Source organism: Eumetopias jubatus, unplaced genomic scaffold (genome assembly GCF_037043125.1).
Source record: "Eumetopias jubatus isolate StellerSeaLion01/CBP00866 unplaced genomic scaffold, mEumJub1_p1.0 scaffold_1, whole genome shotgun sequence".
In the NCBI taxonomy this organism is placed as follows: domain Eukaryota; kingdom Metazoa; phylum Chordata; class Mammalia; order Carnivora; family Otariidae; genus Eumetopias; species Eumetopias jubatus.
Window position 1 is genome coordinate 93333893 of NW_028274807.1, and position 13914 is coordinate 93347806.

General features: G+C 37.4%; 1 pseudogene; it reads left to right on the forward strand.

The window, feature by feature from the left end:
* Positions 1-13067: 13067 nt before the first annotated feature.
* Positions 13068-13610, forward strand: LOC114207116 (proteasome subunit alpha type-1 pseudogene; annotated as a pseudogene).
* The last annotated feature ends 304 nt before the right edge of the window (positions 13611-13914 follow it).

Genomic DNA, 13914 nt, shown 5'->3' on the forward strand with positions numbered 1-13914 from the left:
TTATAATTTACAAAGTGGTCCCAACCTATGTATATCCTTTTGAATTTATACACTGAATACAATTGTTCATGAGATTTGTGTTGATACATACAGATCTGGTCAGGTTTTTTTTTATTTCTATGTAGTTTTCCATTGTATGAATATTTACATTCCCTGTGATTACCAATATTATTTGAATTTATTTTTACTATTTTTATTTTGTGTTTTTTCTGTTTATACTTTTCCCTTCCTGCCCTTATTTAGGGGGAAAGGGAGTATCATGTGTTCTTCTTCTTTTTTAGTGGTTAACCTTATCTCCCAACCCCTACCTGCTGGCCCTCCACACATACAACCTCTGGCAACCACCAGTCTGTTCTTCATATCTATGGTCTTGGTGAATATATATATATATATATTATATATGTGGAATATATATATTATATATGTGGAATATATATATTATATATGTGGAATATATATATATATATACTATATATTCCACATATAAGAAAGATCATATAGTGTTTTAACTTTCTGGGACTTATATTTCATTTAGGATATTGCCCTCGAGGGCCATCCTTATCAAAAATGTCAAGATTTCATTCTTTTTTATGACTGAATAATATTCCATTGTGTGTGTGTATCACAATGTCTTTATCCATCGATGGACGTTTAGGTTGTTTCCGTATCTTGGCTATTATAAGTAATGCTGCAGTGAACATGGTGGTGCATCTATCCTTTTGACTTAGTGTCTTCATTTTCTTTGGGTAAATACCCAGAAGTGGAATTGCTAAATCATATAGTAGTTCTATTTTTAATTTTTTGAGGAATCTCCTTACTGTTGTCCATAGTGGCTGCACCGGTTTACAGTGCTACCAATAATGGTACACTGTACAGTCTTCACCAATACTTGTTATTTCTAGTCTTTCTGATAACAGCCATTTAACAGGTATGAGGTGATATCTCATTGTGGTTTTGATTTGCATTTCCATGATAATTGTGTAGAGCATCTGTTCATGCCCTTGTTGGCCATTTGTATATCTTCTTAGGAAAAATGTCCATTCAAATCTTCTGCCCATTTTTTAATTGGATTTTTTTTTTTTGCTATTGAGTTGTATGAGTTCATTATATATTTTGGATATTAAGCTCTCACTAGGTATATGATTTGCATATATTGTCTCCCTTTCACTATGTTGCTTTTTCACTTTGTTGTTCATTTGTTGTTCATTTGATCCATAAACTTCTGTTTCTCTAAATTTTAGTGTTTAAAAAATAAGGATTCTTAAAGCATAACTATTCTACCATTATCACACCTATACCAAATGAACAATATTTTCTTATGTTATTCAATGTTCAGTCAATGCTAAATTTCCCCATGTACCTCATAACTTTTAAACTGTGCAAATCAAGGTTGTAATAAGATCCAAGTGTTGCAATGAAATGATGTCTCTAAAGCTGTCTTTAACCTAGAGATTCTGATTCTCTCTGTCTCTGTCTCTCTCTCCCTACCCCCTACTCCCCAATTTCTTTGTTGATCAAACTAAGTCATTTGTTCTGTAGAATTTTCTGCAATCTGAATTTCCATGACACACATACCCCCAATCCCACTGGTGTCATTTAACATATTCCTCTGTCTGCTGTGTTTCCTGTGAATTGCTAGTTAGATTTAGAAACTTGATCAAATATTAAATTCAAGTTTGATTTTTTTTTTTGGCTAGAATACTTATAGCTGTCATTGTGTACATCTGTTAAGAGTAATATAATGTTTGCTTTCCTCTTTTGTCATGTTTGCTCCGCTGATAACCACTGCCTAGATTCATCATTTCCCTAGGAGTTGTCAAATGGGGAAACTCTTAATTCTATCATTCTTTTTTCATTTATTGGCTGGAATGCACCTAAAAGAGGTACTTTCCCTTATCAACCCCAAGGTACAGTTCCTTCCTATAAGGAAGATAGGATAAGTACTTACTTCTTTTCTGTTACGTACTAATTTTTCAAGTTAAAATATTTGATATGTTTTACCCATTATAATTACTTTTATTGATACTCAAATGGTCCTGTATTTGACCAATGGGAGCCTCTTCAACTTGGCTCCTGAGTCCTGTGACATAACCTCATTAGCGTTTTATTGCTTCCTTGGTCTCTGGTATGATAAGATGTTCTAGCTCTTTCAAATTTCCTTCCCCAGATCTGGAATCATCCATTTCTCCAGGGAGCTCTGGATCATGTTCTAGGTGCTAGACATGTTCATTGCAATTGTGTTGGTCATTGTTTCTTGGCCTTTTCAATGGACAGAGCAAGGAAATAAATACATGTTTGTTTTTCAAAATATGTAAGAAATTTATATTGATACTTCCAATTCAAATTTAGCACGACAGAGTTTTTACCTCATCTACTGTATCATCCTATTTCCTTTCTCCATGCTGAAAATTTCAGTGGCACTAACACAAGTACTTACTTGCTTTACCTCACAATAGGCACACAATAGTCCCCCAAAAGCAATACCAATATTACTTCCTGTAATATAATTACTTTACAATTAAGATTGTTTTGCAGTTCTTTTTGTCCTTATGGTATATCCCACTAGGAATGAACAAAGTCCTATGTTTGAAAGCCACTAGAAATGATTCATCTCTCTCTGGTTTTGGCACAAACTTGATATATAGGTTTATTTGTTTCATTTTACTTTGGATTTTTAAAAGTTTACTTAAAATCTTCTTGTATTTTATAATTCTGTAATATATTTACAAGGTTCCAAAGTCCAAAACAAAGTATGTTCACAGAAGTCTAGCTCCTGTATTAGTCCCCTTCATTCCAGGTCCTTCCTCCCCCTACACATAACCATTTAAGAAGAAATTTATGGTTTATCCATCCACTTTTTTAAAAGGTATATACCATTATTTAAATGATAACTTACTGTACATTACCTTTTTTCACTTAATAATATCCTGGAGTCAGTCACTTCTGTGTGGATATAGCATAGTTTACTCAATCAGTTCCCTACTGATGGGCATTTGAGTTGTTTCCAACATCTTGCTATAATTAATGCTGCAGTGAAAAGCCTCCTGCACATGCCTTTTCTTATTTTTGCCATTAAATCTTTGGAGTGTATTTGTAGAAGTGAGATTCCTAGATCAAAAGATAAATGAATGTGTAATACATATTGCCAAAGCCTCCCCCCTCATCCTTCCTACCAGCAATGTATGAAAGTGTCCCTTTTCCTGTGGACTTACCAACAGATTATAGTGTCCATTTTAAGTTTTTTTGTCTATCTGATAGATGAGACGTAGTTTTCAGGATAGTTTAAATTTTCATTTCTCTTAGGAGTAAGGAGTGCCACTTCATATACTAAGGACCATTTGCATTTCTTTTCCTGTGGGCTGCCTGCTGATATCTGTAGAACATACATGGGATTCTTGGTCTTTTTATTCTTTATTTTTAGAAGCTCCCTCTATAGTAAGGCTCTTAAACCCTTGTCTGTGATGCTTGTTGCACATTTTCTTTTGTCACCTGTCTTTTCCCCATATTGATGGTGTTTATTTTGTCTTGTTGCTTTAGAAGCATTATTTTTATTTTTATGTAATTAAACCTATTAATCTTTTCCTCATTACTTCAGGATTTTGAGCCATGGTTAAAGACTTCATTCATTTTCTTCCAGTGCTCATATGGTTTCACTTTTAAAGTTTAAGTCTATCTTCTATTTTGAATTTACCCTGGTTTACAGTTTGACAAGTAAATCCAATTTACATTTCTTTTTCCCATGTAGCTACCCACTTACACTGTTACCCCTGATTAAAAAGTACTGAGGAAGCTCGAATTAGCATTGATTTTCCTATTCGTCTGGAAATCCTTGTTTGTGGTTATGCTGAGGTGGTTGCAGTGTCTACATTTACAGCTTTAGTGTGCCCACTCTTTTACAAGCTGGATGATTTAAATGCCAGAAGGGCTACTCTTAAATGATACGTTACCATTTATAAAGACTTCTTTTCTGATCTGTCAGCAGCCCTGGGTGGCAGGATATTATCTTCCCCACTTTGCTTATGAGGAAATGAGTCTCAGATGAACTGGCTTGCCCAAGGTCACACCATGCCATCCATCTCTCAGTCCTCACCCAGTACTTCTCCCATCCAGGGGCTGAGCTACTTCTTTGCTGCTCAAGGCCATGGTCAGGCACAGGGCAGTGGAGGACCCAAGGTCAAGACCCTGCCTGTGCTTCCTCCTGGCCCTATAACCTTGGACAGAGCTCTTTGCAACCTCAGCTTCCTCATCTATATGTAAAGAAGTGGTTGCAAATAGGCCATTGTTTATCAGAGTTTAGTAACCCTGCCTCCTTTTGATAAATGGATACTTTTTGTTGCCCTGCTGGTTCTGATTGCCCTCCCCATGATATGACTGATGCATAAATATGCACACCAACCAAGGTTTTTTGGGATTTCTATTCCAAAACACAGCAAAATAATGTTCTTTAAATTTCCCAAATATAAACTTACAGTGTTAAATAAGTTCTTTTAAGACATGCATGCTCCTTGAGAGTAGCATATGCCCCCTCCCCAACTTGATGTGGTGCTCTCTGAAGTTTTTCCCTGCCCTAGGTTTCTATGATTCAAAAAAATGGACTGGGAATCAGGGATCTACTAGCTCAGTTATGATTGATTGGATATGTTTTCCCCCAAGGGAGAGATCTATTTTTTTTTAAGATTGCATTTATTTATTTGTCAGGGAGAGAGAGAGCAAGCGCACAAGCAAGGGGAATGACAAGCAGAGGGAGAAGCAGGCTCCCCACTGAGCAAGGAGCCCCATGCGGGACTCAATGCCAGGACCCTGGGATCATGACCTGAGCTGAAGGCAGATGCTTCGCCGACTGAGCCACCCAGGCATCCCAGGATCTATTAACATACAAATGCTCTCTCCGTATCTCTCTGAGGCAGGATGGTGAATTATACAGATCCCAGGCATGTCACAATTGTGGGGTCATTGATTTCTCTTCTGCCAGGCCCTGTCCTGAGAGCTTAAGGGTGACTTAAGATATGTTCCCTGTACTCAAGGAGCCTGCAGTTCTAATGGAGGAAGCAAACATAGGAACAAACAACCTCAGGTAACTGTGGTTAGTGCCATGATAGAGACATAGCAAGGTGCTTTGGAAACACCTATACCATGAGCAGTGGGAAAGGGAATCCAGAAAAGCCTTCTGGAGGATGTGGCTGACCCTGAGCTGTATTTAAGGAAGGACAGGAATTAATGGAACAAAGAAGAACAAGGGGATTCTAGGCTATGGAGGGGTGGTGCCAGTGGCTACTACTTATTGGGGGACTTCTCTTTTAGGATCTATATATCCTACATCTCATTTAATCTCTCTAGCCATCCTGCAAGTTAGCTATTACTTCCCTTTCAAACAAATCAGAAAAGCAAGAGCTGAGAGTGCTAACCACCCATGGTCACACAAGTTCCAAATTAACACCTCAACCAGGCCTGTCTGAGTTCAATGCTCATGCTCTGTAAATGGCTCAGTGTAAACATATTTCTAAACTTCTGTCTGCCAGGTAATCCTTTCTCACAGTGATGCACGTTCAGCTGGCTCCATTCAGCTTCTTGGAAGAACCAAGTTTTGTTGTTTTTTTTTCCCCCTGTCTGAGACCCACAAATTGGCTTGATAGAGGTTGTCTGGCAAACCTGTTTGTTGTAATAAAATCAATCATGGGAGCTGGCCCACTGCTTGGAAGGAAAAGCAGGGAAGATTCCTTATTTCATCACCCCTATACTTTTAGGCATGAAACAAGCTTTTACAATGGGACTTTTTCTCTCCCTTTTCAGCTGAGGCCCCAAAAACTGAGAACAAAACTAAAGGTGCCAAATATGCCCACTTTCCAAAGTGAGGTGTTTACAGTCTCTGCAGAGCTTACGGAAGAGCTGCTCCAGTTCCAGTTTTGTAAGCCTTAGTTCACTACCTACATGCAGGACATACGAGAAGTTGAAGACTCCTGGATGTTTGACTCACCCTTGAGAAATTAAGGCCAAAGGCAGTGACCAGAGCAGTTACCCTACAATGGCAGAGTAATGAGAGGTGTGTTTCCACAAATGCAGGGATGAACGAGTGTTTCTTCTAGAACAGATGTGGTCCATAGGGAAGACCAGGGAAGACCTGGGTTAAGTTTTCATCCACCTAATAGAACTACCTGGAAGAAAGACGGGTCCTCAAATGGAAGGAATCTATGTAGAGTGGGCCACCAAATACTCAGGAGCTACAGGTAGTAAGTGAAAAGTCTAGGAAAATGCATTGCTCAAGTCACAACTGTTGCAGCTAAGTATTCGCAGTGATAAATTTTTGAGAAATTCAGAAATGTATCCTTCAAGAGAAAGAAAAAGTCTTAAACTTCTTGTCCAGAGAGCCACACCACCAAACCATAGCTCTTAAGTCAGAAATTTTCTGCTCCTTCCTGTTTTCTGTGGCTCCCCATGCATTTCCAGCCCAACCCTGGAGGAGCCAAAGGCAGCTACTGAAGTTGGGTGAGGGGCACACTTGGAACCTCCTGGAACACAAATTAATCCCACCACCTTTTTCTCTTTGTTCAAGCTGCAACACAGCTGTGCTAACACTAGACAGAATTTTTGGTTTACTTGTTTTCCTTCCTCACTAGACTGTGAATACTTCAAGGTCAAATTGATCTCTGTGTGCATTTCTGGGTACACTCCTAAAACTGCAAATGGATCCCAAGTCAACTAATTAACATGACTTTTTATTCATAAATGTGGAAGTATCAACCAAGGATCTCCCAAAATGAATAAAACAAACAACATCACAGAAAAACAAATGAGATGAACAAATTGAAACAACTGACCCAGAAATGGAAATACAAGGGCCAGAAGAAAGTTTTTCTCAGCCTAAAGGAAACTTGAATCCCCACACTGCAAGGGCCAATTGTAAGCCAGGCAGGATGTTCATGTGGAAAAGCTCATACTTAGACACATCTTGAAGAAATTTCAGAACTCCAGAGGATAAAGAGAAAATCCTAAAAGCCTCCAGAAGGAAAACAAAACAAAGCAGTTTACCTACAAAGAAATTATCTTGAATGGGACCTACCCAGGGTTTCACTAAGTTTAGCAGCAGGAACATCTGGTTTTAATCTGAAACTATAGCCCTCATCAACCACAAAAGTCCTTTGCTATTCCTGGACTTCATGTCACGAAGAGCCTACACCAGATGATTTCTGGGGTCTTTTTCAGCTCAGATCTGCTGCCGATTCTTGTTGCTGAACTCCAGAGCTGATCTTGCCATTGGAGTTTACCCGATGAACCCCACCAAGCCGCTCCACCCCATAATTCTACAACATGCACAGCTGAGATTTTTACTGCTTTATGCTTTAAAGGAGCATGTGCATTTGCTTCCTGAACACAAGCTGATTCATCAATTTAATCTTTCTTGAGAACAGAAACAGTAGTTTAAAGTACAGTACTCTGTAAATAGAAAACACACAATAAACGTCTGTTGGATTAATCTACCAACAAACTCTCATGAGCATCTGCAGTGCGTCTTGCACCACACAACATCGCAGAACTCAGAAAAGACCATTCAGATCTCCTCCCAGAGTTTATTGGACTGTGTAAAACAGGACTCTAGTTCCAAGTGAATGTAATAGGTAGTACAACAACAAGAAAACGCACGGAGGAATGCTCAGTTAAGCAAAATTAAACAACATTTCCTCACTTGGGGACTTTTCAGGTTTTATTTGTGAGCCTCCATGAATTGGTTTACAAAAATGTACAGCATTTCCTCAACATACTGCATGAAAGAACATTTTTACTTACCAACTCAAGAAGCATATTCTCTAGGTCTATCTACTGGCTTCCCAGAAATGCAGTGGATAAAGAACATGTTAAATCACAACAGGATTCAATTAGCCATATCTAGAATGTGAGAAATTCTACAAGATAAATGACCAGTTTCTTCCACAACAAAGAAGTAACATTAACCAAAGGGGATGAGGCTGTTGCAGAATAAAGAGACTTAAGAAAAAAATCAACCAAATATAATGTGTCGACCTGTTTGGATTATGATTCAAACAAATCAAATGTAAATGGATATTTTTGAGACAGCAAAGAAAATTGAACATGAACTGGGTATTAAAAAATGTAAGCATTAAGCATTTAAAAATTTAATTATTGTTACTTTATTGGGTTTGATAGTGGTATTATGGTTATGTTTTATAACCATAATATCTGTTAAGACTCAACCAAAATAAAAAGGTAAACTGAGGCAAGCTTAAATTACTAGTAATAGAGTTTATTGGGGGATAGCAGAGGAACTGCAAATTGAAAAATGTATGCTCTAGAAGGTACAGGTGAGTCTGTTTGGGGTGGACTGTATTTATGGGCACAGAGTGCAAAGAGTGGGAGTCTAGCCAGAGTCCATACAGTAAGTTTATTGGCTTGAGGAGGGTGCGAGTTTCTTGGTGGTTGTTCATTGGTCAGGAGATAAGTGTCAGTCTTCTGTAAATCAGGCATTTATAGGAAATCAATCTCTCAGTTAAGTGTTGTTTTCCTGAGTGTGCATGTGTGAGATCATTTCCTCTGGTTCCATTTTAGATTGCAATTCTTTCACAAAAGATATACATATTGAAATATTTACAGCTAAAATGATAAAATGTCTGGGATTTTCTTTTAAATAAAAACTGGTAGTGCTTTGTTCCTCCGTATGAGTTTTTGTTACCTGGATGTCTTAACTTTGTAAATATTTGTTGTCCTTTACACATATGACTTGTTCACTTTTTGTGTGTAAGTTCTACTTCAAAAAATATTACGAAACATTTAATTTGTTGGATTTTTTTATTTACAAATAATACAAATGATGGTTAAAAATTTAGTTCATAAAAGGGTATACAGTGAAAACTATGTCTTCTTCCTGACCCCTGCTGACCGGTTTCTTTTCTCTGAGGCAACAACTGTTACCAGTATTCATCTGGAGGCAATTTTATATTTGTATAAATATATGTGCAAGCATGTCTGGGATAGAGAAATCCATGTCAGTCTGCATAGATTTTCTAGCTTTTAGTAGTTACGTGTTACTTCCTTGTGAGCGTTAGCACACTTTATTTGACGAGTCACCCAGTGCTGGGCATTAGGTGGCTTGCAGGTTTTGTGACTTCACATTCTGCTTGTACGACTCTCCTTGCCTACAGATCTTAGTACTTATGGGTTTTGAAATGTTAATAGAAGTGGCCAAATTGTTCTCCAAGATGTTTGCACTATTTAACCTCCGTTTCCACCCACTGGTATCTAGCAGAGTGCTTAAGTTTACAATTTACTGATGCATAAATAATAATGCCCTCAAGAGGGAGATATTTCCAAAATAGATTGACCTTTGATTAGAACAGTTCTTACTCAAATACCTTAAACAAGGAAGACGTGGCTTATTTATATATAAAATTAATGTTGAGAAATGTCAACTGAAGTACTTCCCGAATAAAAGGTTTTCTCTTCTTAACGGTGTAATAAGTAAGTATAAATTTCAGAAAAATAAAATCAGTAAGAAAGCTGAATTATCCTTATTTAACAAGAAAGCTAATGAGATAAACTGAAAATTTTGAAAGGATGGCTTTTTTACTTTGACGCCCTTTATCTCTGCCCTACCTTTAGTCCCTGGTTCCGCCTCTGCTAGATCATGCTGTTTGTTTTAAAAATGCATGTGAGTTTGAGCCCCACATTGGGTGTGGAAATTACTTAAAAAAAATAAAATCTTAAAAAAAAAGAAAAGAAAAGAAGAATGCATGTAAACCTCATGGGGCAGGCTCTTTCTTGTAGACGGTGAAGCCTGTGTTTGGTTCAGGCTCAGTATTTAAGTGCTGAGCCCAGCCAGCAGGTGAGAAGGTACTTCTCGAATAGGGTTAGTTTGTGGTCATCTGGGAAAAACACTGGAGCAAAGGTGACTAGTCCTTGGGGAGAAGTAAGTGGCAGTACAGGGAAAGCTTTGTAACCTATAGTGGCTCATGGGCTCCTTTAGTAAGGATCTAAATCTCTCTCCAGAAAAATGCACACATTCAAGTTACACAATATTTTGCATGCAATCTTTAGGGGAGGAAAAAATTTTCTTTCTTCCCTTCTAGGTTCTTTAGCTAATCCAATACTTAAATTGACATAGGACAGGTTAACAGAAGAAAAACAAATTTAATTTTGCATTCACTGGAGCCCCATTTTTCATAAAAATATGAAAGTTAAGAAGGGACCAAAGCAGGAAGCTTTTATGCCTCTTAGGCAAGGAAACAATGAATTTGTGAAGAATTGACAAAGCAAAGGGGTTTGGGCTTGGGGTAGCAAATTAATAAAGAAGTAACAAGATTTGTTTATGCAGCCTTCTCAGCCCTAAATTCTGTCTCTGGTGATAAGGATCCCTCCTACCCTCCTGGTACAGTGAAGGTGATTTTCACATGGGGAATTTATTTCCTACTTTCAGGGGGACAGAGGAGGTTCTCATTATCCTTGCACTATTTCCCAAGTAATTTTAATTCAGGATAATCTATATGCCAAAGTGGCATATTTTGGGGTGGCATATTCTCCCCTTCAAATTCATAAGGCTTTATAGGCCCCTCAAGCCCTTGGCCTAGAAGGCTTACACAATTAAGTGCAATATATATATTTATATGTGTATATATGTATATGTGTATACATGTATATATATGATGAAATAGACTATGAAACATAAATACACTTATGTTTTTATATTTCAGAGTCCAAATCTAAGGAAAAGAGCAGATCTTGCAAAAGCTATGACTACGTTACTTTTGGTTCCTTTCTGGCTTCAAAAAAAAAAAAAGAAGAGAGAAAGAGGCACAGAGAAGAATCCACTGTGTGTGTGTGTGTGTGTGCGTGTGTATGACTGTGTATAGTCTACACATGCTTTATAGTGTTACTAACACTCATGGAATATTTCTAGCTTCATGAAGGGCTGTAATTGGTATTTTTTCCATTAGATGGAGCTATATCTTTGTTACAGGAGAATTTCATGAATTTTATAAAAGGAATGTTTTATAGATGAAGAATTTTAAGGTGGAGCAAGAAAGAGATGCAAATTAAAATTGTTTTTGAAGTGGCCATGTTATTTCTAACTTTTGAAATATCTTTTGCACAGGTCTTATGTTTTTTACATGCTATTGATATAAAGCATATTTTAAAAACTTTGCTTTTTGTGACCCCCTTCAAAAAAGCCCAAACTAAATTTTTCTCCTAGAATGATGGCTGTTAATAGTATTTCAATTAGCATATTTCTACATACAGGTCCACAATCAGTTGTTTGTGATTCTGAAATCCAAAACCCAGATTTTGCAAATAAAAAAACCAAGAAATTCAGCTAAGTTTGAATTCAGTATAAAACACTGAATAACATTTCTAGTGTAAGTATGTTCAATGCACTATTTGGGACATATACAAAAAGTTATGTGTTGTTTATCTGAAATTCAAATTTAATTGGGCATTCTGTATTTTGTCGTATAACCCATTCTGAAAACCAGAGTTTTATAACTTATTTGATGGGAAAATATAGCCTATACTGATGTGAGGCTATTTATGGTCTTTTCCTCACTTAGTGTGAATGTTTGTATTAATCATCGCAGAAACAGTAACATGTTTGATTATGGGTACTGCCCTGGCTCCATTGGAGGTATCACATAATATATGGTATTCGTGCCATGTTATCTTTTCAAATTTAGAAAACTACTGAATTCCAAAATACAGTTATCTCCAAGGCTTTTAGAGAAGAGATTATGACTCTATGGTAAATTTTTTTTGAATAAGAAAAATAATTATGCAAAAGGTTATTTTTGAAGGTACTAGGAGAAATTTTAAAAATCTAAAATTAGTTCATTATAGGTAATATAACTAGAAGTAAACCTTCTAATTTCCTTTTGAAAATTACGTCTTGGTCTTCTGCTGTCTTTAAGAAAGTCAGAAAAATAACGTAGAGGACAGTGTACCTATAATTCAAACTGCAGAGACAGTGGAGAAATCAGGTGCTCCTCTCCGGACAAAAAAAATCACCTTAGCCTCTGAAAGAGAGGTGGTCATCTTTCCTTTCCTTCAAACAAAACAAATCCTATGGGGTGCCTGGGTGGTTCAGTTGGTTAAGCGACTGCCTTCAGCTCAGGTCATGATCCTGGAGTCCCAGGATCAAGTCTCCCATCTGGCTCCCTGCTCAGCAGGGAGTCTGCCTGTCCTTCTGACCTCCTTCCCTCTCATGCTCTCTCTCTACCATTCTCTCTCTCAAGAAATAAATAAAAATCTTAAAAAAAAAACAAATCCTATGGAAGGAGACTGCCTAACTTCCTTGACATTATGTTCCAGGATGCTGTAATTTTTGCTACTTAGGAAATGCTTTCTAATTTGTCTTAAATTTGTCTGCTTTCTGTAGATATTTAATAGAATACCTATTGATTTTCTTCTCAGATTTCTATTTCCAGCTTAAATAATCTCAGTTCCCTTCAAAATTCTTCCATTATAACCATTTACCAAACTTTATTATTATTACTAAACAAGTAACCTTAATCTTGTATAGATACAAAGATTACACACACACACACACACACACACACACACACACACACACACAAGAATTATGCTCCAGAGCAGTGTCAGTGTTTATGATGTATTTACTAGGTCGTTTCCTGCTAGGTCTTTTTTATCACATCAATTTCTTCTACTAACTTTGAAAATAGGTTTTTGCTCAATGAATTACCTAGTGTTCCCTTTTTCTTTTACATATCTGTATATACTGCAAGCATCTTCCTAAACGCTGGAGGCTTAGCATTCCTGAATCCACACTTCTGCAGGAAGCCACAGCTAGACCGCACTGGAACCCTGTTGACAATTAGGTCACTGTCTGGAGCCCTCAGGGCAGGATTCATCAAATTGAGTATGCAACAGAAGCTGTCAGACAAGGTTCAGCCACAGTTGGTCTGAAATCAAAACCCCATGCAGTGCTGGTTGCATTGAAGAGAGCACAGTCAGAGCTTGCAGCTCATCAGAAAAAAATTCTCCATGTTGACAACCATATTGGTATCTCAATTACAGGACTTACTGCTGATGCTAGACTGTTATGAAATGTTATGCGCCAGGAGTGTTTGGATTGCAGATTTGTATTTGATAGACCTCTTCCTGTGTCTCATCTTGTATCTCTAATTGGAAGCAAGACCCAGATACCAACGCAATGATATGGCCAGAGACCGTATGGTGTTGGCCTACTTATTGCTGGTTATGATATGGGCCCTCACATTTTCCAAACCTGTCCATCTGCCAACTATTTTGACTTAGAGCCATGTCCATCGGGACCGTTCTCAATCAGCTTGTACTTACTTGGAGAGACATGTGTCTGGGTTTATGGAGTGCAATTTGAATGAACTGGCTAAACGTGATCTGCGTGCCTTATGAGAGACACTTCCTACAACATCCTTCCTAACAAAGGTTCTGTTCAGGAAACAAAGAATGTTTCCATTGAAATTGTTGATAAAGACTTGGAGATTACGATTTATGATGATGATGATGTATCTCCGTTCCTGGAAGGTCTTGAAGAAAGATCATAGAGAAAGGCACAGCCTGCTCAACCTGCTGATGAGCCTGCAGAAAAGCTTGATGAACCAATGGAACATTAAGTCACAAACCAACCAGTCTATATGTGCATTATCAAATATGTAAGAACGCGGAGCATGTACTGATGACAATAATCTATACTTTGAACCAAAAGATGCAGGGTGGTCTTAAGGTATGTTTTAGGAATCAGTCCAGATGTGTCTTTCCCAACCAACTTGTCTGAAACCATATAATGGTGTGCATTTCTCTTTGAGAGGGTCTATATAATCATTTTCTAGAAAGTATAGTTATCTGTACTAATGTTTTTATTTGAAGAACATAGTGTCCTTGTGGTTTTAAAGACAACTGTGAAATAATTGTTTCACC